This window comes from Macaca thibetana, chromosome 4 (genome assembly GCF_024542745.1).
Source record: "Macaca thibetana thibetana isolate TM-01 chromosome 4, ASM2454274v1, whole genome shotgun sequence".
NCBI lineage: Eukaryota > Metazoa > Chordata > Mammalia > Primates > Cercopithecidae > Macaca > Macaca thibetana.
The window spans coordinates 77,208,807-77,233,477 of NC_065581.1; the positions used below are offsets into that span (position 1 = coordinate 77,208,807).

The following is a 24,671-nucleotide window of genomic DNA, read 5'->3' on the forward strand; positions in this document are numbered from 1 at the left end:
CAAAAAAAGAAAACTTCAGGCCAATATAATTGAGGAACACTGATGCAAAAATCCTCAACAAAATACTTGCAAACTGAATCCAGCAGTACATCACAAATTGAGTCCACCACGATCAAATATACTTTATCTCTGGGATTCGAGATTGGCTCAAAATAAGCAAATCAATAAATGTGATTCATCACATAAATAGAACTAAAGACAAAAATCACATAATTATCTCAATAGATGCAGGAAAGGCTTTCTCTTCATGTTAAAAACTCTCACTTAAACTAGGTATTGAAGGAATACACTTCAAAATAATAAGAGGTATATATGAAAAACCCACAGCCAACATCATATTGAATGGGCAAAAGCTAGAAGCATTCCTCTTGAAACTGACACAAGACAAGGAAGCCCTCTCTCACCACTCCTATTTAGCATAGTATTGGAAGTCTTTGCCAGAGCAATCAGGCAAGAGAAGGAAATAAAAGGCATCCAAATAGGAAAGAAGAAGTTGAACTGTTCCTGTTTGCAGTTGACATGATTCTATATCTAGAAACCTCGTCATCTTAGCCCAAAAGCTCCTTCAGCTGATAAACAACTTCACAAAGTTTCAGGATAAAAAATCAATGTATAAAAATCATTAGCATTTCTATACACCAACAACAGTCAAACCAAGAGCCAAATCAGGAATGCAATCCCATTCACAATTGCCACAGAAGGAATAAAATACCTAGGAATACAGCTAACTAGAGAGATGAAAGATTTCTAAAATGAGAATTATGAAACACTGCTCAAAAAAATCAGAGAAGACACAAATGGAAAAACATCCCATGCTCATGGACAGGAAGAATAAATATCATTAAATGGCCATACTTCCCAAAACAACTTACAGATTCAATGCTATTTCTATCAAGCTACCAACAGTCTTCACAGAACTAGAAAAAACTATTTTAAAATTCATATGGAACCCAAAAACGGACCAAATGACCAAAGCAATCCTAAGCAGAAAGAACAAAGCTGAGGTCTCACATTTTCCAACTTCAGTTATACTACAGGGCTACAGTAAACAAAACAGCATGGCACTGGTACAAAAACATAGACCAATGAAACAGAATAGAGAGCCCATAAATAAGGCCACATACCTACAATCATCTGATCTTTGACAAAGCTGACAAAAACAAGCAATGGAAAAAGGACTCCCTATTTAATAATTAATGCTGGGATAATTGGCTAGTCATATGTAGAAGATTGAAACTGGATCCCTTCCTTATACCACATACAGAAACCAACTCAAGATGGATTAAAGATTTAAACGTAAAACGCGAAACTATAGAAACCCTGTAAAATAACCTAGACAATACCATTCTGGACATAGGAACTGTCAAAGATTACATGACAAAGATGCCAAAAGCAATTGCAACAAATGAAAAAATTAACAAATGGGATGTAATGAAACTTAAGAGCTTCTGCACAGCAAAAGAAACTATCAACAGAGTAAATGGACAACCTACAGAATGGGAGAAAATATTCACAAACTATGCATCTGACAAAGGTCTAATATCCCACATCTATAAGGCACTTAAACAAATTTACAAGAAAAAACAACCCCTTTAAAAAGTGGGCAAAGAACATAAACAGACACTTTTCAAAGAAGACATACATGTGGTAGCAAGCATATGAAAAAAGTGCAGTGTCATCAATCATTAGAGATATGCAAATCAAAACCACAATGACATACCATCTCACACCAGTCAGAATGGCTATTAGTAAAAAGTCAAAAAATAACAGTAGGTTGCAGAGAAAATGGAATGTTTATATACTGTTAGTTGGAGTGCAAATTAGTTCAGCCATTGTGGAAAGCAGTGTGGCAATTTCTCAAAGAGCTAAAAACAGAACTACCATTCAACCCAGCAATCCCAATGCTGAATATATACCCAAAGGAACATAAATCATTCTACCATGAAGACGCATGCACACACATGTTCATTACAGCACTATTTACAATAGCAAAGACGTGAAATCAACCTAAATGCCCATCAATGGTAGAATGGGTAAAGAAAATATGGTGCACATACATTGTGGAATACTACATAGCCATGAAAAATAACAAGATCATGTTCTTTGCAGGAACATAGATGGAACTGGAGGCCATCATCCTTAGCAAGCTAACACAGGAACAGAACTGCATGTTCTCATTTATAAGTGGGAGCTAAATGATGAGAAAACATGGACACAAAGTGGGGAAAAACACACTGGGTTCTACTTGAGAGTTGAAGGTGGGAAGAGGGAGAGGAACAGAAAAAAACAACTAATGGGTACTAGGCTTAGTACTTGGGTTATGAAATGGTCTGTACAGCAAATGATGTGAGTTTGCCTATGTGACAGGCCTATGATTGTACCCCTGAACCTGTAGTAAAAGTTAAAAATAAATAATATAAAAATAAGTAAATAAAAATAAAAATTAAAAAGAGCAAGAAAGCCTTGCTAGATTATATGCATGTTTCATTCATATTTCTCTTCCCTTATTCATATGGTCTTCTTATCAGCAGAAACTATGGGGAGTCATCCCTTCCTGCAGCATATGCATAGGAGTGCACAAACTAAGACTAAAAAGCATGATAGTGGTCCTGTGGAGATCAGTTTCACTGTTTCTTCCTGTAAGTCTCATGATAGAATCAATGGAGTAAAGGTACAGCATAATGAGAGCTATAAATCATAATATGAAGAGGATATATAGAAATTTGAGAACTCTGCAAGGTTTCTCCTTTTATATGTGGATTTGGGTTAATCCTGATTCCTTTCTTTTAAATAAAAGAAAAAAAGAAAAAAAAAAGATTTGTGGTTGCTAGGAGCTAAAGGGGAGGGGAGAAAGTTGAATATGTGAAGTATAGTGGATTTTGTTTGGGTGGTGAAAATATTCTGTGTAATACTGTAATGATACTGTAATGGTGGATAAATGACTATGCTTTTTTTTTTTTTTTTTTTTTTTTTTTTTGACGGAGTTTTGTTCTGTCACCCAGGCTGGAGTGCTATGGCGCTATCTCAGCTCTTTGCAATCTGTGCCTCCTGGATTCAAGCGATTCTCTTGCCTCAGCCTCCTGAGTAGCTGGGATTACAGGCATGCGCCACCACGCCCAGGTATTTTTTTTGTATTTTTAGTAGAAACAGTTTTTCACCATGTTGGTCAGGTTGGTCTTGAACTCCTGACCTCAAACGATCTGCCCCCTTCCACCTCCCAAAGTGCTGGGATTACAGGCATGAGCCACCGTGCCATGCCGACACTATGCATTTCTCACAACCTATAGGACTTTACAGCAAAGAGTAAACCTTAATGTATGCAAACTTTTCAAAATTACTTTGGAATTTGGAGGGTTCCAGGATGAAATATCGACTGTGACAATATAATCTAATTGTATTTCAAAATGTATAGAACAACCTCACTGAAGGGTGTTGGGATAAAATTTGCTGACCTAAGTCCATTTGAAAATGAGTAATCTGTAAGACTAAAAGAAAAAGGAACAGCACATAGCTAATGTACTCTAGTTGATATGGTTATTTCCTACAGTGTTATGAGTCATCAATTCTGATACTGCTGTGTATGTGTACTAGAATTGAACAATTAAGTAAATGAATGGCAAATGGTGGAAGCCAGGTTTCTTACTATTAAAGTGTAAATTTTAAGGTAAGCGAAGGGAGGAGGCTAGGATGATCCCTGTGGTAATAGATTACAGTTGGACACACCAGCATAAACTACTGTTTGGCTTAATATAGATGCAAATAGTTACATGTAGATATGTTTACAGATGTTCCTGAACTTTTGATGGGGTTATATTCAGATAATCCCATCATAAATTAAAAATACTGTAAGTCAAAACTGCATTTTCGACTAAGGTATTTTCAACTTATAATGGGTTTATCCAGACATAGCCCCATTGTAAGTTGGGGAGCATACTGAATGTATATGATTTTTTGCACCACGATATAGTTAAAAATCATTATAAGTCAGGGACTGTCTGTGTATACACAGGTTAGTATATTCACATGTATTCCCTCGCCCTGTCAGCTGAGAAGGCTGAGAGTAAATGATACTCTACTGGCAACAAGCACACGTCGCATCCAGATTTTCGTTTTAAATACCATTTTCCAATCTAAGTAACCAGAAATCCTTGAAAAAATGACTGACTCTAGGACTGGGGCAGGACATGTGTAAGAAGAGCCTGGTATAACTTTCTGCAGTTATACCAGAAAGTAAGGGAGTGCTCAGAGAAACTCCCTCACCAAATTTTGTGGATATAGCAAAGGGATACCAGAACCAATGCCTAAAGCTGAAACATTTTGAGTAACAAATTAAGGTAGTATTGAACTGTAGCCCAAAGTGTAAAACAGCCATGAACCAAAAAAGAGAGGGAGGGAGTGAGGTGGGGAGGGGAGAAGAAAGAAAGAAGAGATAAATTTCCCTTGCCGAAGAATTCAAAATAATTTATGTAGATAATCCACCTTCAAGAAGGTGGAACATAACACCCCATTCCTTAAATGTAGGCTGCACCCAGTGACTTCTTCCCAAAAACTGCAGTATGAAAAGAGGGAAAGAAGAGTATCTTTAAAATGGATACCTCTGACAAATACTACCTCAGCCAGATGATCAAGATCAACATCAACAGTGATAAGAAATGTTGATAGTATGTACCCTTAATATGATTTGATGAAAATAACAATTTACCTCCGTGGTCTTTCTTCCCCAAATTCACAACCCCAGTCTAATCATGTGAAAACATCAGACAAGTTCCCAATACTTTCTACAAATGTATAATTAATACTCCTAAAAATGATAAAGGTCATCAGAAACAAATAAAGTCTGAGAAACTATCATAGCCAAGAGGAGCCTAAGGAAACATGAAAACTAAAATAATGTAGTTAGTATTCTGGAGGGGATCCTGGAAACGAAAGGAACTTTAGGTGAAATCTATGGGAATTTGAATAAAGTGCAGACTCAATATTAGTTCAGTAACTGTGATGTGTGTACTATCCTAATGTAAGATGTTAATAATAAGGGAAAATGGGTGTGAGGTATATGAGAACTATTTTATCTTTGCAATTTCTATTTAAATCCAAAAATGTTCTAAAAATGAAGATTATTTTTAAAATCATAAATAATAAATTAAAAGTGAAAAAATAATTATAACCTTTTGCAGTAATTTCAATTCTGGGAATTTATCTTAAAGAAATAACTACCATACGTTTTACTGTAAAGTAGATTGAATATATATCTTATTATAAAGTAGGTTTGTTAATAGCACCTACAGCATACACATGTTGTAATGCCTTAAATGAGGTCAGCCATATAAAGTAGTATGAGTACTCAATAAATATTGGTTGCTAGTATTTTTGTTATTATTCAAAGCTGACTCCGATTCAGGCACAATCATCTAAGAATTGACAGTATAGTAAAGATAAGTAAAAAAATGAGCATAATAAAGTGTAGTAAGTGATCATAAATGTCTCTTTACTTACTGTATGACCTTGGCAAATGAATTAATCTCACTGCCTCTGCCTCTGGAACCCAATACATGTAGCAATAATGATGATATTGACGATATTAACCTCCACAACAACCTAAATGACAATATGAAGGCAGAGATCTGATGGAGTGCATTGAAAACAGAAAATCTCTTCATTTTGACTGGGGATGTCTGTGGCCTACTAGAAAAGGCTGAAATGTATGCAATATATAAATATTAACAAATTCATTTGTTCATTCAACAAACATTCATTGAGTTTCAACATTTGTTGAATTTGCTATGTATGTCAGGTGCTATCCTTGCCTCGAAGTTTCTCATAGTCTAGAGGGAAAGACAGATACAGCAATACATACAGTAATTTCAACACAATGAAATAAGTGCGGTGAATGGCTAAGAGCCCAGATGTTAGTCCTCATAATCTAGCCAGTGTAGGGAGGAAGTAATCATGGAAGACTTCCCAAAGAGATGATCTATGTGTGCCAGTTGCCAGTTGAGGATGGAATAACAGTTCCCATAGTGGAGACATTTTAAAGCATATCCTGAAGGTGAGAAGTAGCATGGTATGTATATGGAATAAGAAGCAGTTGAATGTTGGTCAAGTTTAAGATGGGGAGTACCAGATAATAGAATTCAGGGATAAAGGCCTTGGGACATAATGTTAAGGAGCTTGAACTTTTCCTATACACAAACAGTTTAAATGATAATAAACCTAAGAGTAATGAGATTATATTTGTAGTTTAGATAATTTTGTTTTGATGTTTGAAAGATGAATTTGAGGTGGCAACACTCTTTACAGAGAAACCAGGAAGTTTTTTTAATAGTGCAAGAAAGAGATAGTGCAAGAAATAGTGCAAGAAAGAGGCTGTGAACAGTCCATCAGATGTTGAGAAAGTGAAGAGATAGATTTGAAAAGTAATTGGTAGAATTTGAAAACCTGAAGAGCATGAAGGAGCAGAAGGAGGACTCAATAGGTGACTCAAACATTTGTGTCCAAATCAACTGTTGATTATTCTCCTTTCCCTCCCTGCCATGGATGTGTGGGTGATATTCAACTGAGTCTGGGGATAAGAGGGTGGAAGGCCTTATTTGTAGCATTTGCCAATCTTTATGATACATCATAGATACTCCCTCCATGGCTGATTAAGCCAGGTGTCATTTCATCACTGAATCCAGAGTTGGAAGGAAATGCTTGCACTCAGCTCACATGAGCTACTGAGAGTCTGTTCCAGCACACCACTGCTACCGACCACATCTTATTTATTATTGAGACCTACCAGTTATACCTCCAACGTATATCATAGGTCTGCATTTCTACTGCTTTGGAATAAGACACCATTATCTGCTGCTTGGACTCCTTATGATGAGTCATTCTGCTCCCAATCTTGTCCCTCTCTAACAGGACTATCAGATCAAGCCAATCCCCTACTTGTATGCTTTAAATGGCTTCCCATGATTTTATAATAAATTCTTTACCATCACTACCAAGTCTATGTGGATACTGACTCTTGCCTATTCACACCACCTCACTCCCCAGGCTGTTCTTCAAACACGTTGAACTTTTCCTCACTCTAATCCTTTTATTTGTCATTCCCTCTGCCTGGAATATTCTGCTCCAAGCTCTTCTAGTCTCAGCTCATGTGTCGCCTCCTCAGAGAAGGCTATTTAAATTGGACTCTACTTGTCATCACCCAGTTTATTTCCTCCACAGTACTTATCATTAGCTAAAATTATCTTGTTTGATTAACTAATTCATGAAGCTTATTATCTTTCTCTAGTGGAACGAAGGCTCCTTGTCTGTCTTAGCCCCACTGTATCTCCTGTCCCTAGCATCTGGTCTGAGACATTGCTGCTATTCAACAAATATTTGAAGAATGAAAGAATAAATGATACTTATAAGGTTTAACTTGGATGATGAGTAGATAGAAATGTAATGAACCGAAGCAGAGAATGGATCTGAAGAAACAACTGAGTTTAGAACTTAGATTTAGATTTCTTAGAAATATTAAGGTGAAGAGTTTATTACACTAAATTTACATCCATATTAATTTTACATGCTGTATTGTATATATTAACTTCTTACCTCTCAGTAATGGATAATATTTTAATTGGTAATTTCATAATTTTTACCAGATAGCCAATTAAAATTTTGGCCAGGGAGTAAAAGATGAAGCTGATAAGCATTGTTACACTGGAATTTTTCTGGACTTCTTAATTACATTATTGAAATTTTAAAAAATTTTCAATTATAAAATTAGCAAATGATACGGTTTCACTCTGTGTCCCCACCCAAATCTCACCTTGAATTATAATAATTCCCACATGTCATGGGAGGAACCTGGTGGGAGGTAGTTGAGTTGTGGGGGCAGGTTTTTCCTGTGTTATTCTTGGGATAGCGAATAAGTCTCCCAAGATCTAATGGTTTTTAAAGGGAAGTTCCCCTGCACATGCTCTCTTGATTGCCACCATGTAAGATGTAACTTTGTTCCTCCTTTGCCTTCCGCCATGATTGTGAGGCCTCCCCAGCCATGTGGAACTGTAAGTCAATTAAACCTCTTTCCTTTATGAATTACCCAGTCTTGGGTAGGTATTTATTAGCAGTGTGAGAACAGACTAATACAGTAAGTGAATTTAATTTTGAACTGAAAGATTGTATCCTTAATCATTTTGAAACCTGTCTTGCTAGCTACTTGGAAAAACACTCAACCTATTTCAACCATTGTAAAAACTTGTGATTATCTGCAGAGTATATTGAGTTTACTTGAAAATTTTAGTAAATGAATTCCAAGAGGTGCTTTTCTATGTGTATTTTCTATATGTTGCTATCTACATTACTATATCCAAGGAAGTCAAAAGGAAGAAAGTAATTTAAATGTCTTGTAATTTATTATAGAGACCTAATTTTACCGTTTTTTGCTCTTAGTACCTCACCACATTCTTTAAGGTTAGATTTCTTTTTCTGTAAGTATATACATAATATATATACATTCCTACTTCCTACCTCTCCCCTACCCCCACTACCACCTTATTTCCCACTACCCCATCACTTTTGAGAATTAATCAAGTGATTTTCCTACCACATTGCTGCTTTCCACAACTTTTATCTTTTCTTTGAAAACATATACATCGGTGAATTTCATATCTGGGGCCAATAGGTATTTTTTGGAGAAAATTTTTTTGTAAAGTGGAAAGTTTTGTCCTTGGCAGAGCATACATAGGATTAAATTGCAAGAGTTGGCAGTGAAGTAAGATCTAAATGATCATAAAATCTTCCTTAGTTATAAAGCAAAGTAGAAAATGAAGGAAATATTATTCCCTAATGCTCTGCCAAGAAGACCATTTTACTGAGAAACTAAATCAAGTCTGTAAATAATGAGGTCTCTCTGGTAGAGCTAACTTACTGATCAGCAAACACAAATTTTTATTGCCAAAGACTAATTAAATTCAGCAGGATTTTCTTTATTAGTAGTAAGTTTTTTGCCCAGAATCATTCAAAAGATTTCCAAATAAGAGATGACATGTGAGTTAATGTTGGGCACAACATCCATAAAATTATGAAATAATTGGTCTCAGTAAATTTCTGGTTGTGTATATTTATGTATTCCATTTTGATCTAGAATAAATAAGGGTAAGACAAAGGAAAACAACATGTTCTGAGCATTTTATTAGATCCTTGCTAGCAGATTGGATTTTTTACTTATGAGGATTTTCCTGTAGCATTTTGTCTGTAACAGATCATAGATTTTATGAAGAGCAACTAGGAAAGTACTGTGTTATAATGGAAAGCATCCTGGACTAGGAATCCGGAGACTTCAACTCTATTTTTATCTCTGGCCCTAATGTGTGTGGGCATGTACAAGTCCAATCTCTTTATGGCTCAACTCTATCTGATAAATGAAGATAATACATTCCCTAGCTACATAATATAGTTGTTGTGTGGGTCAAATGAGATAATGAATATTAAAATATGTTTAAAACATGGCATTTTTTTAAACAACTGATATAGTTCACTACCAAATTTACCTAAAAGAGTAAGTTCTCCACTGGAAATTGAAAAACATATTTAAAAGATATATTTCTCTCTTCATTAATAATTGAACTTAGTAACCATATGTAATGTTCTAAAATTTACTTGGTGTATATGAAAGAGAAATAATCATTGATAAGTATTTCTTTCCATGGAGGAAAATTAAAGTCATCTTAAATATTGTATAGTATATTCTCATGTTGAAAGAATTTCTCCCAATACCAAAATAATATGAAAGGATCACACAGATTTGACCACCACAAATGTATTTTATCTCTGTCCCCTGAGAGCAAAGACTTCTCCCTATTCTTCCTATGTCATGTTTCTTCCCCCTTTTATAGAGGCAGTGTCTCACTTTGTCACCCAGGCTAAAGTACAGTGGCACAATCATAGCTCACTACAGCCTTGAACTCCTGGGCTCAAGTGATCCTCTCACCTCAGCCTCCTGAGTAGATAGGACTATAAGTGCACATCACCAGGTCCAGCGATTTAAAAAAATTTTTTTGTAGAAATAAGGTCTAACTATGTCACCCAGGCTGGTCTTTAACTACTGACTTCAAGCTATCCTCCTGTCTCAGTCTCCCAAAGTGCTTGGATTACAGGCATGATCTACCACAGGCAGTGTATATTATGATTTCTATTCAGATATTTTGTAGAAGGTGAGGGAAATATACACTTCCTCTATCAAGTGGTCTTAGAAGGAGAGCCCAAGAGGTTCTGCATAGCAATTTTCAGCCTCCCAGAAAAAGCTGACATGGACAACAGCCCCTAAAGGATCCTTGATCTGCACCAGCATTGAGGAGGACAACACAAGCAGGTGTTCACATTTTTGAGGAAATAACTAGGAGATAAAAGAAAGAAGGCCTTAGCAGAGGATAAATTCCTATACAGCAGTAAGAGTTATTTAAGGGTAGGGGTTGTATCCTATTCATCCTTGTATCTGTGGTACTAAGAACAGTGTCTAGCATTGAGTAGCTGTTCAATATAGATGAAAAATGTTAAATGGATGAATGAATGGATAGATGGATGGATAAGTAGATGTATTCAGAATAATAATGATCACTAAAAATATTTGCATCTTGTATCTAGATACTTGGCCACTTTGGAAAAACTAGAAGATTGGCAATAATTGATGGAGTATGTGCGTTCCAGGTCATTGAAAGTTTGCCAACCTTACCCCATGTACTCCTGCTCTCTCAGACCTGACCTTGCCACTCATCTCATTCTTGAAACACTGCTATTACTACATGAAGATTCACAGTCCAGCCCATCTTCCCTCATCTAGCACATTCCTGAGAGACCTGGCCCATCTTGATCCCTTCCTTTTCTAATGCGCTACTGGGAAACCAACTTAGTTCTGGGAGTGCCCTGATCCAGTATCTTCCTCATACCTGAGCAAGTGCAGCCCCTTGCTTCAGCCCCAATTTTCATAAATGCACCAACAAATGAATTAATGAACAAATGGCATTTCTGTTACCTGTTGTCTGATGCTCCACAGTGTACAGTGTAGCATGTAATCCCTAAAGATCCACTGTTATGCCTAACCCTTCTTTGGGTCCCAAGGAAATGCTTCTTCCAACCTCTTGTCCTGTGTCCTTTGGAGCAAAAGGCAGTTACATCCATGATGGTCTGTGGATTGTACCACCACCAGAGGTGGACACTGCTTCCGAGGATTAGAGTGGTAGAAGTGCTTAATAAGCAAGAAAAAAGACAAGTTAGTTGGACATGTTAACATGTCAAGTTCTTCTTCTTACTATAATTCCCAGTTGTGTGAAAAATCCATTTTGTTGCTTCTCTTTGTGTGTCAATCTGTGGGTCTGAAAGCCTTCAATTAATGTGGTATTTGCAATAGTTGCACATGACAACGGAGTAATACTTGACATTGAAGAATTCACGTTGCTGTCCAATATGGTAACCTTAGCCACATGTGACTTCTGGGCACCTGAAATGTGTCCAGCTGAGAAGTGTTATAATTGTAAAATATACTTTTGTATATTTTTGAATTTTGAAGACAGTATGAAAAAAGAATTCAAAAGCCTTTATTAACTATTTTTGATTACATGTTGAAAAATTTTAATATATAGATTAAATAAAATATATTATTAAAATAAATATTAACATGTGTTAATGTTTTATTTTACATTTTTCTAATGTCAAATAACTTTTAATGTAAAAAAAAACTAAAAGTTGTATATGTGGCTTGCACCGTGTCTATTGGACAATGCTGATCTAGCTATGACATATATAAAATGTGATCTTGATTCTTATATTGAAAACTAGATGAACATTTAATGCTAGAATTGTGAATAGTTTTATTTTTATGAATATATCTAATAAGTTTTAATTAAATTTTCAAAAATGAATTTTAAAATTTAACTTTAGATAATGTTGATTAAATTTTTGTATATGCATTAGAGTTTGCATTTTGACTTTTAGTTTAATAAATAATTTTGAATATAAAAAATCACTTTTTAAAAAATATGAAAAATAATTCTAATTTTATATTTAGTATAATTTTTGCTGAAATTTTATAAGTATAATTAATTTTGCTTTGTTTGGTTTAAAGATGGGTCTCACTAGATTGCCCAGGCTGGATTACAGTGGCTATTCATAGGCACAATCACAGCAAACTTCAGCCTTGAACTCCTGCACTCAAGGGGTCCTCCTGCCTCAGCCTCCACAGTAGTTGGAACTACAGGCTGGTGGCACCTTGCCTGGTTACAATTAATTTTTAGCCCTTGCCAGGCATCGTGGCTCATGCCTGTAATCCCGGCACTTTGGGAGGCCAAGGCGGGTGGATCACCTGAAGTCAGGAATTCAAGAGCAGCTTGACCAACATGGTGAAACTCCATGTCTACTGAGAAAATACAAAATTAGCCGGGCATGGTGGCACATGCCTGTAATCCCAGCTACTTGGGAGACTGAAGCATGAGAATCACTTGAACCCTGAAGATGGAGGTTGCAGTGACCAGAGGTTGTGCCATTGCACTCCAGCCTGAGCAACAAAGGCAAAACTCCATCTCAAAAAAATAAATAAATAAAAATTTTTAGTCCTTTAGGTCAGTACTCTCAATAGAACATAAATTATCTGAAAGTCTTAATTAGCGCAATGTAATAAGTGATATTTTTCTAATGAAAGAAAAATAAAGGTATGAAATAAATCAATTTATAAATAACTTATAAATTATATTGCTTCATGTTATAATTCAAAAATGACTGGATTATCAACAGAAATCCCAGCTGAACATGGGGGCTCATGAGTTTAAGACCAGCCTAGGTGACACAGTGAGACCCCTGCCTCCAGAAAAAATGAAAAAGCTTGGTGTGGTGGCATGTGCCTATAGTCCTAGCTACTCGGGAGGCTGGGGTGGGAAGATCACTTGAGTCCAGGAGTTCGAGGTTATAGTCAGTCACCGCACTCCAGCCTAGGTGAAAGAACAAGACCTTGTCTTTAAAAAAAAAAAAATCCCCAAAATAGATTAATAATTAAATTCAAATAACTTTTCTTTTTTGCCAGCTATCAATAACATGAAACCGTAGCGTCAAACATGTATTTCAATTTTGTTATTACAGATGTACCATTATTGCACAGGAGGAGAGAACGTATTTAATATTACAGCTTGTTTGCATGACAGTTAAATATTTAGACAAATGCTATGTGGACCCCTATTTGCCCTATTGCCCTGGATCTCACAGATGTTAGGATGGATCTTTTCTGATCATAAGTGGGGTCGTGGATAACCAGAAAGTTTTCAGTGAAACAATATGTTCTCCGTGGAATTGCACCACAGCTGAAGCTTCCATGGCTTCTGAGGATCCCTCAGAGCCGACAGTGTTGGTATGGCCTCTCAAGGTCTATTTGAAACAAAATACAGTCTCTCTCCTAACCCGTCTGTATATTTACTCCTAAGCCTGGGTGGAAAGGGATGGATCTAGGAAATAGGTGGGAAAGAGAATGAACCTGACAACGTCCTTGCATATATGTCTCCTTACTTCTGTTCTTTCCTGGGTCAATGAAATAGCCTGGTTGAAAATTGCTGAGACAGATTTAAAGAAGCTCAAAGCCTCTGCAATATATGCAATATAATAGCTGTGGTGCCAGCTTTTGGTAGAAACTGGGTCAAAGGGTGGAGTAGGGAGAAGCAATGCTCTTCAAAAGCTACAACTGCCAACTGAACTACGATTGAAGAGACTTTTGGAGAGTACAAAGGCAGGTTGTAAGCTGAGTTGTTTATTAAGTTGATTCTCATTATTTTAACAACACATGAAAAGGGTCAACCCTAAAATGTATCAGTCCAATATGGATAAATACTGTGAATTATACCTATCTATGGACAAGCTTTACTCACCTCTGGAAATTGACGTCTATTTTCAGTGACAGAAAATGTAGAGCTATGAATAACAATTTGATGAGAAATAAAAATGCTCTGGGAAGCAAAAGTCCAGAATTCTATTTCTAGTGTTGGTATATCCAAGCCATGTACCCCAGGGGAAATCACTAAACTGGTCTACATTTCAATCTCCTACCTGCACACTGATGAAAGAAAAAATTGTGCTGCCTGTTTCATAGACTGATATGAGGATCAAATGGGGTCATTTAAGTGAAAGCACTTTGAAAATTGTAAAGTGGTTTACAAATATAAAACACTGTCATTTTTTATTTCACTCTGTGTTATTTCCTTCAGGAATTTAGGACTGATTACTATCATTACTATTACCACCATATATTGATATGAGTTTATTTGATGTGATTATATAATAAGATATATATTTTTAAATGACTATAATTTTGAATTCTAAACCACCAACTATTAAATATCAAAACTTTATTAATGTGTCATCCCAGAGATACTTGTTTTTTTAAAACCTCATCTATTTTTCTCACTAATATAGGAATGCTGTTTTCCCTTGAATTCCTGTTACTCTTTCCCTCACCTTCGATTTTTAAAATTCAAATCGTTTATTTTCCATAAGATACTTATGTTGTCAAAATAAATATTACAATTTTATCAGTGTTTGCTTTTCTTCTGTCTCTCCATCCTGCACTCACCTACAGTGATGATGGAGAAGGAGCTTCTTAGTTTTTCTCAGCCTGCTTGATTTTAGAGGAAAGGCACCCTTGTTGCCCCCTTCTTTGCCCCAGAGGCACCTGTGGGTTCTGACAGGACTACTCTAGTTGTTGGACGCTCCCTGTGCAGCCTTGCCCTATCAGATAAAGCAGGGAGTGAGCCTCTGACAGCTACATCTGTCACTATCCTGTGTGCCCATGGCGCAAGTGGAACTCTAATCAGACCAGTGTTGTGCAAAGACTTTGTGTGGGTGATGTCTATCCTCCACCCCAGATGAATGCTTACTACATCTGTGTGCTCAGAGCAAATGAAATCCTTACATACCTTTGAAATAAAAGAGAACAATATGAAAGTATTAGGACATTGGTCCCATCACAAAAGATGCACATTTCATTATGTGAAAAGGAAACTTCAGGCCTCAACATATTAGATAAAATAAGGTATTTTTTATAGCTAACTTAGGAAAGGTTTTGAACCTTTTTGTATTAAGGTGGCAAGTAATTCAGGCCCCTCATAGAAGGCACCATTAATATGTAATTTAAAATAGGAAAGATAAACACATACATATTAGAAAAGGCTTTGACCATTCCTTACCTTCTATTTAATCTGCAGAAATTATTTTAGAATCTCAGAATGCTATTTAGCTTTATTATCACAGCTCTATGTTATTAAAGTTAATTGTGTGTGTCTTTTAGTTGTCATAAATGTTCTCGAGAGATTCATGTTAATTACATTTCGAGAAATATTATTTGCAAACCGGTAGCTGGTTCCTTTATATTTCCTTTCTGCAGAGTCAAGAGATGGCATGACGACTAAAGGAGCTGGCTTACTTCTGTGGGCACTCAGAGGCCACACCTTCAGCACAGGTACTATGAGCCTTCTGATGATTCCCGTCACTGAATGTGGACCAAAGCAGCAGAATCCCTGAAAATGTCCTGGCATTTCTGCTGAAATGTGTGAGCAGCAGAAAATGGTGTGAGCAAATGATTAATGACTGGGGTCCTCCTGAGTCTTAATGATACATGAGGTGCAAGGTACAACCTTGGGCTGGTGGAGCCTCAATTACTACTAAATTTCCCACTAATCTATAGGAACAGGGCATGGAGTTGGATTTCAAGTGATTTACATATTATAAACAAATATGATGGTTCTTGAACTTTTGAATTTGTGAAATGAGATTCTGCTATTTTTATGTTATGGCATTCAACACACAAATGTACAAACTGAACAAGGTTTAGCGATAATTATTAACTCTTAGCTTGAACAAGAGGTTACTTTTCTGCCGATCTTAGAACAGTTAGGTTCAAAGATATATAATAACAATCTTCATTTTTTCCCTTGCCCTTCAATTGTAAAAACAGAGTAGCAAAATATACAAATTAAACTTTATTTAGAAAAGGCATCACAATTTCCTCATCCGAACACAACTATTTTAATGATTTATATATCCTATCATTCTATGTACTTGTGTAATAACAAGTAACCTATGTCCTCAGTTTGAGGAGTATCATGGAGGAATTTCAGCAGAATTGTCAGAAGCCCAAATTCCTTCTTGTTCTTGTCAGAGTATCCTGTGAGGTGGTTGGCTTCTGTATTCCCTTTATGGCCTTTAAGTTGCTCTTGCTGCCACCTCATGGCCTCTGTTGCTGTTGGCTGTGTTTATTGCCAAGGGTGTGGGATGGCTTTATGTGGTTTGAAGGTTTGTTACAGCTGAGTTCATTTGAAGATTTTCTTGTGTATCAAGATAGCAGAGTTTCAGCTTGAATCTGGGCCCGTCCAAGCATGTCTAGGGAATTTGTGAAGCCAGCCTATTTTCCTGGAACCTGAAGAGCCTATAGGAAAGAGCTTGAGCTTGTCTCCTGCTTGGGCCGCTAGGTATTTTGAATAAATTGTGAGATACCCTGACAGCAGTCTAATTGAAGGAGGGCTCTAGAGTCCTCTGGGAGAGACCTTATCCTAAGGGTGGAAGGTGGGAGCCATAACGAGCCCCCCAGTTTCTTCCCAGAGGAGAATATGGATTCTGAGTATAACTTTGTGACTGTGACTCGTATCTGTTCCCAGTCAAATTCCATAGATTCGCGTGTGGGTCCTAGGCAAAGTGAGAGCCATAAGTAAAAACTGAAAAAACATTCAATTAACACTATAAAATATTAAGGCACACACACACATACACATATTGCACTGTTTTTAACACCTAGATTAAAAGTTACAAGGGAGAGAGAGGTAACCACAGCAGAGAGTTTGCCATAGATCACTGAGCTTTATTGCTGTGAAATTTTCAGAAACCTGTGGAGTGTGGTAAAGTCCTTTGTGGTCAGTGGAGCAGCAGTGGGGGTTTGCTGAAGAATGGTATGATTGGAGGAACAGGACCTAGGAGAGTAACAGTGATCCTTGGAGGATAAATGTGGTGTCTACAAGGCAGTGAGAACATTAATAAAGCTAGATTTTTTCTTAATCACAAGTGAGACACTCCCTGGGGACTCTCAGAAATGCTGAAGGGGATCATCTTAAGGATTGAGGACAAGCGTTATGCAAATAAAGGAAATAAGTCCTGAAATCAGGCAGTCTTCATGTGACCCTGAATGTACCTACAGGCTGGTGAGACCTTTTGGCAAACTTGCATTTCACTTGCATTTGCCTGGTCTCTGAACCCGCATATGGAGAATACTGCTACAGTTAACGACTATTGGGTCAAAAGTGTCTGGCCTGGATTTTTTACAGTATTTCTGGCTTTATAACTCTTGACTTACTATTCTTCTTTCACTTTTATTCAGCACGTATTTATTAAGTATGTCCTCTGCGTGTGGAAATACAGTAATGAGCAAAACAGACCTCGATCCAGTCCTTTCAGAACTCATAGCCTGGTGCACAAGACAGACCAATTCATTGGTTCAACAATTTTTATTAACTACCTACAATACAGTAGTTAATAAACCATTCAATGTTTTTGGCATAGCAATGTACACATAGCAAGGATCTCATTCTCAAAGAGCTTATGTGGTAAGGAAAGACGGATAATAACACATAAATAAATACATGAACAGGATAATTACATATAGCGATAAGTACTATGAAGGGAATAAGCATGATGATGTGATGAAGAACAACTGGAATTGGGGACTATTTTAGGTCAGGTAGTTGGGCAAGGCATTGTGGAAGAGGCCGCGTTTGAACAGGTATCTAGAAGGTTAAAAAAAAAAAAAAAGGGCCAACCACTGAGGATCTGTGGGTGGATATTCTAGCAACAGTAAAATGAAGGGCCCTTAGGCAGGAAAAATTGCACTGCGTTTAAGGAACTGAGATGAGGCCAGTGAGCAGAGCTTTGTGAGAAAGGGGAAAAAGTGGAATGATATAGGCTTGGAGAATTAGAAATGGCCAAATCAGGCAGGGCCTTTGGTAAGCACGGCTTCCTATCTAAGTTACTATGAAAGCTATGAATGGTTGTAAGCAGGGGCCTATCATGGTCTGCGAAACTGAGATGACATGTGATGAGAGCTTTCCTTCACTTTTTTAAATAGCACCCCTACCCTGTGGGCCATTCTCGAGGAACTTAAAATAAGTTCCTTAGATCTGGAACTGAGAAAATGTAGAGTGGCACTTCTCAGAAGCTACCACAAAGCTCACCCCTTACACGAATGTGTGATGTATCTACCTTGACTCAAATGTCTCAACTCCTGCCTAGTCTACGGGACTTTAGATGGGACACTTCCTGAATCACTGGAGTGGCTTCGGTCTCCTCCTGTCTGCTGAAAAATTTCTTAAATGAGACTAAATCTCCAGTTACTGCTTCTCCTAGGACGTTTAGGAAGGTCAAACTTCTGTTGTCCTGTCTTTCTCCTTAGAAACAATCTAATATTGTGAAATTTGGCAAAGATGTGATTTATTAGAGTCTCAATAACAGTAATGCAACAGGGAACATGATAGCAATGTCCTGCAGACCTCACAGAACTCAAAGAACAGTGGTTTCAGCAGACAAAATGACAATTACAGTACTATGTTGTAGCTGCATATTCTCTGACATGAACATGAACCACTCCAGAGACTCTCAGAAATAGTAGGGAAATGTGATGTTTTCAAAGAAATGAAAAGCTGCATTTGCAGGTAGAGAAGAATGAGTCACAAACAGGCTAAAATACGAAACGCCAGTTCATCTTCAAAATATCTTCTAAATATTTTGGCAATATTTGGGGCTGCTCAATGGGATTATTCATTTGTGCTTATTTCACTTTCATCCATTCACCCATCATTAAACAAATACATGCATGTATGTGCATGTGTGTGTATATATGTGTGTGTGTGTATATATATAGGCCATATAGTTTTTTATATATATATGCACACATATATACATATATAGATAGATAGCTATAACTCTATTAGTACCCATATATGGTGACTGATATATCTATTATAGTGTATATATGCTATGGAGGGAATGTTTATGTGTTCCCCAAAACCTGATAACCAGTGTGATGGTGTAGGGAGGTGAGGCCTTTAGGAGATAATTGAGTCATGAGGACTTCATTCTCATGAATGATATTACTGCCTTTATAAAAGAGGTTCCAGAGAGCTGCTCTGCCATTCCACCATATGAGGACTCAGGGAAAAGGCATCATCTATGAACCGGGAAACAGGCCCTCACAAGATACCTAACCTGTTGGTGCCTTGATTTTGGACTTCTCAGCCTCCAAAACTGTGAGAAATAGATTTATTTTATTTATAAGCTACTCAGTTGATGGCATTTTGTTATAATAGCCTGAATGGAGTAATACTATATTTATATACTTATATGTGTATATGTGTATACGTATTATATACATATACACTTATATGTGTATATGTGTATACGTATTATACACATATACACTTATATGTGTATATATACGTATTATACATATATATGTGTTATACACATATATACTCATATGTATATATGTATATACATAATTATACAGAATAATTATATACATATATACACATATGTATATAATACATATATTATACTTTTCTAACTGTGGTAATTTTCTTTGTTCTGAAGCTGACTTTGATATCAATACAGCCACTTTGTTTTGAATGGAACAAAGTTGGAGAGCTAATAATAACTGATTTTTTTAAAAGTCACAGTAAACAAAAACAAAAACAGCTAAATTTGCTGTAAAGATAGACAAATATATCAGAAGAACAAAATAGAAAGTACAGAAATAAATCCATATATATTTGAAAAAATTATTTTTAACAAAGGTATAAATGCAACAGATAAAAGAATTTTCAGCAAATGAGATTATAACAATTTTATATCCATATGCAAAAATAAATTTGGATCATTACTTTATATCCTATGTAAAAATTAACTCAGAATGGACCATTAACCTAATTGTAAAATGTGAAAGTATAACATTTATAGAAGAAAATCTTTGTAAGCTTGAACTAAGCAAATATTTCTAAGATTTATAAAAGAAAAATTTGGACTACAGAAAAAAAAAATTGCTCTTCAAATGACCCTATCATTTGAGAATGAAAAGACAAAAAGACAAGTCACAGAATGAAAAAAAAATTTTCAAATCACATAACTGATACTGACTTGTATCCAGATTTTGTATCCACAAAGAACACTCAAAACTCTACAGTAAGGATTCTCAATTATTTTTTAATGTGCAAAAGTTTTGAACAGACACTTCGTCCCCCTCAAAAAATGCCATGGCAAATAAACATTTGAAAAGATACTCAACATCATTAATAATCAGGATTAGTTAATTAAAAATAAATGAATCCGAATCAATTAAAACCAAAATGAACTACTACACACATATTAGAGTAGCTAAAATCAAAAAATGATTAACCACACTAAGTGTAAGAGAGGATGTGGAAGAACTGTAACTTATACACTACTAGTTGATGGAATGTAGACCAATTACAACTGTGATGGTTAATAATGAGTATCAACTTGATTGAATTGAAGGATACAAAGTATTGATTTTAGGTGTGTCTGTGAGGGTGTTGCCAATGGAGATTAACATTTGAGTCAGTGGTCTGGGAAAGGCAGGCCCACCCTTAATCTGGGTGGGCACAATCTAATCAGATGCCAGCACAGCTAGAATATAAGTGGGCAGAAAAATGTGATCTTGGTGCTCAGCCTGCAGACAGCCAATTGTGGCTTGTGCTCATGTGAGTTAATACTTAATAAACTCTCCTTTATATATATATATATATATAAAATATATAATATAAGCGGGCAGAAAAATGTGATCTTGCTCCTCAGCCTGCGAACGGTCAATTGTGGGACCTTGTGATCATGTGAGTTAATAATAAACTCCCCTGCATACATATATATATTAGTTCTGTCCCTCTAGAGAACCCTGACTGATACAACAACCACTTTGGAAAACAATTTTTCAGTTTCTTCAAAAATTGCATATACACCTAGCAGAAGATACAGCCATTCCACTCCTAGGTATTTACTCAAGAGAAGAGGAAACATAGTCCTTAAAATAATTTATATGAATGTTCTTAGCAGCTTTACTTGTAATCACACCAAACTGAAAACAATCTAAGTGTGCATCAACAGGTAAAGAGTACATAGATGAACAGATCATGATATAACCATAAAGTGGAATACTACTTAGCAATACAATGGAATGGACTAGTCATACATGCAACACCATCAGTGAATCTCAAAATAATTATGCTGAGTGAAAGAGCCATACAAAAAAGAATACATATTATATGATTCCGTTTATATGAAATTATAGGAAATATAAGCTAAGGTATACTAACAGCAGCCTAGTGGCTCCCTGGAGGCACAAGGGAGAAGATTGTTTGGGAGGGAGAGATAACAAAAGGACACAAAGAAACATTTTTGAGGGGATGGATATGTTCACTATCTTGATTGTGGTTTTAGTTTTATGGCTGTATACATATGTCAAAACTTATCAAATTGTGCAATTTAAATATGTATAGTTTGTTATATACAATGCCTGAATAAAATAATTTTTTTAATTGTGCATAGCTTATATATTTATTTTTTTTCCTCCAAAAAGGTACTATTAAATTGACATATATTATTAAGGAGCAAACAGCATATAACCTAAAACATATGGCTTATTACTTCAACCACAATAACCAGCCCAATCAGTCCTTTACACGCTGCCCTTTTTTCTCCCTACCCTACCACATGTGCACCTAATGCAAAATTCTGTACTTCTTTGTTTCAACCCCAACATGCCAGAAAAAAGACTGTTAAACTCTGAGTGATGGTTTCCATTGGTGACTCTCCCCATTGCATCCCCAGCTATGGGTTTTGGTGTGTCAGCCCTGACAGTCTGAGGGAGTTTACAAAATATCTTTGTGACAGTATTCAGTCCTTCATACAGTTTATGGCACAAGGAAGCCCAGAAAAGTAGTGACTTGGCTAAGAACTACAGTGAGAAACTAAGTATCTGATCTCTAGGCCTTGGATCTTTTTCTAAGATCCAGAATAAAGTGTGCAAAGACGGTGTAATGAGGGAACCTAACCTAGTGCATCTTCTCTGAGGAAAAGATCTGAAACAAAGACTTGTTGAAGAACGAAGGAACTAGAGGGCACTGGAGAATGAGGAAGATTATTCCAGGTAGAAGGAACTGCATATAGAAAAGACACCTGTTGGAAGAACCAGAAGTCCAGTGTAGCTACAGCATACGTGCTAAAACATAGTGAATAATAGTGGAAGACTGCAGTAAAATGTGGCTCAAGAGGGAGGCAAGGACCAGACCATGTATAGCTTCATAGCCTGAATTCAGAATATCAGGCTTAAAGAATAGGAAACTACCAAAGACTTTGTCTGATTTATCCCTTTTAAAAGATAATTTGAAAGCAAGTAAGAGTAAATGTGAAAAGACAAATTGGAGAAGCACTGCTATCATTCTTGTAAGGAAGAGATTATGATGGCTTCATCGGAGTAATTACAGAGAAAAGGAAAAATGTATGTGGAGTCAAGGAACACAGGAAAATGAATTAAAAGAACTCAGTATTAATTTAGATCCTCTCAAAAAGGGAGACGTTTTGAGGATAGCATTAAAATCAGGACCAGATGGGTACGTTTGAATTGTTTCCTTTTCAGGTTTGTTAGATTTCTTGTACATTCTTGGACCATGCACAACATCTGCATAGCACTTATAATTAGGTAATAAATATTATTTAGGAACAGTCAGCTCTCACACACTAGACTTATTCTATTACTCTCCTTACACATACCTTGTTATAGACTGAATGTGTCGTCCCAAAATTCATATGTTGAAGCCCTAACCCCAATGTTCCTGTATTTGGAGTTAATCTTTAATTAAGATTAAATGAGGCCAAAAGGGTGGGGTGCTGGACAAAAGGACTAGTGACCTTACAAGAAGAGGAAGAGGCACCAGAGACATCTCTCACTTTCCACTCTGGCACAGAAAGATAAGGACTCGTGAGGACATGGAAAGACTGGGAGGCTGAGGCGGGCAGATCACTTGAGGTCAGGAGTTCGAGACCAGAATGACCAACATGGTGAAACCCCGTCTCTACAAAAAATACAAAAACTAGCATGGTGTGGTGGCACATGTCTTTAATCCCAGCTACTTGGGAGGCTGAGGCAGGAGAATGGCTTGAATCTGGGAAGTGGAGGTTCCAGTAAGCCAAGATCGTGCCACTGCACTCCAGCCTGGTGATAAGAGCGCAACTCTGCCTCAAAAAAAGAAAAGAAGGGAGGAAGGGAGGAAGGGAGGGAGGGAGGGAGCGAGGGAGGGAGGGAGGGAGGGAGGGAGGGAGGAAGGAAGGAAGGAAGGAAGGAAGGAAGGAAGGAAGGAAGGAAGGAAGGAAGGAAATGAATTGCCATCTGCAGGCCAAGGAGAAAGACTTTACCAAAAACTAGGCCTGCTGGCACCTTGACCTTGGGTTTCCATCCTCCAGAACTGTGAGAAAATAAATTTCTGTTTGTTAAGCCACCCAGTCTGTAATATCTTGTTATGGTAGCTTGAACTGACTAATATATATATTTACCCTAAAGACACATTTATTTCCATGTCTATTTGGTTCATCTGACATTTTGATTACTCTAGGTAAACCAAGAAGGGTGATATGGATTGAATGTCTGTCCTCTCCAAATCTCATGCTAAAATGTAAGTCCCAATGTTGAAGGTGAGGCATAGTGGGAAGTATTGGATCATGGGGGCAGATCCTACATAAATGGCTTAGTGCCATACCCCTGGTGATGAGTGAGTTTTCGCTTAGTTAGTTCATGTGAGATCAACCGTTTAAAAAGAGTCTGGAACCTCCCCCTTTTCTCTCTTGCTCATGCTCTTGCCATGTGACTGCTGGCTCCCCATCACCTCCCACCATGATTGAAAGTTTCCTGAGGCCCTCACCAGAAACCAAGCAGATATTGGCACCATGCTTTTCATATAGCCTGCAGAACCATGAGCCAATTAAACCTCTTTCTTCTTTCATTTATTTTTTGTTGTTATTGAGTCAGAGTCTTTCTCTGTCGCTCAGAATGGAGTGCAGTGGCACGATCTTGGCTAACTGCAACCTCCACCTCCCAGATTCAAGCAGTTCTCTTGCCTCAGCCTCCTGAGTTGCCAGGACTACAGGCATGTGCCACCACACCCAGCTATTTTTTTATTTTTAGTAAGAGACCAGGTTTCACCATGTTAGCCAGGCTGGTCTCAAACTCCTGACCTCAAGCAATCCATCTGCCTTGTCCTCCCAAAGTGCTAGGATTACAAGTGTGAGCCACCATGCCCAGCCCTCTTTTCTTTACAAATTACACAACCTCAAAATATTCCTTTATAGCAATGCAAAAATAGCCTAACACAGAAAATTGGTACCAGGAGTGGGGTGTTGCTATAAAGATACCTGAAAATGTGGAAGTGGCTTTGGGACTGGACAATAAGCAGAGAGGTTGGAAGAGTTTGTAGGGCTCAGAAGATGACACAAAGATGAGGGAAAATTTTGAATTCTTAGAATTTGGTTAAATGATCGTGACCAAAATGCTGATAGAGATAGGGATAGTGAAAGCCAGCCTGAGGAGGTCTCACATGGAAATGAGGAAGTTTTTGGAAACTGGA

General features: G+C 37.0%; 1 protein-coding gene across 9 annotated transcripts in view; it reads right to left on the reverse strand.

Annotated features, from left to right (window-relative positions):
- Positions 1 to 24,671, reverse strand: part of HMGN3 (high mobility group nucleosomal binding domain 3) — a 1,231,743-nt gene that overhangs the window by 788,485 nt on the left and 418,587 nt on the right. The window contains exon 1 of one of the 9 annotated variants that reach the window (XM_050789649.1): positions 14,651 to 14,654. The exons of the other annotated variants lie outside the window; for them this stretch is intronic. The gene's annotated coding sequence lies outside the window, so the exon portion shown is untranslated. Of the gene's footprint in view, positions 1 to 14,650; positions 14,655 to 24,671 lie in introns of those variants that run through there. 9 annotated transcript variants of the gene reach the window in all.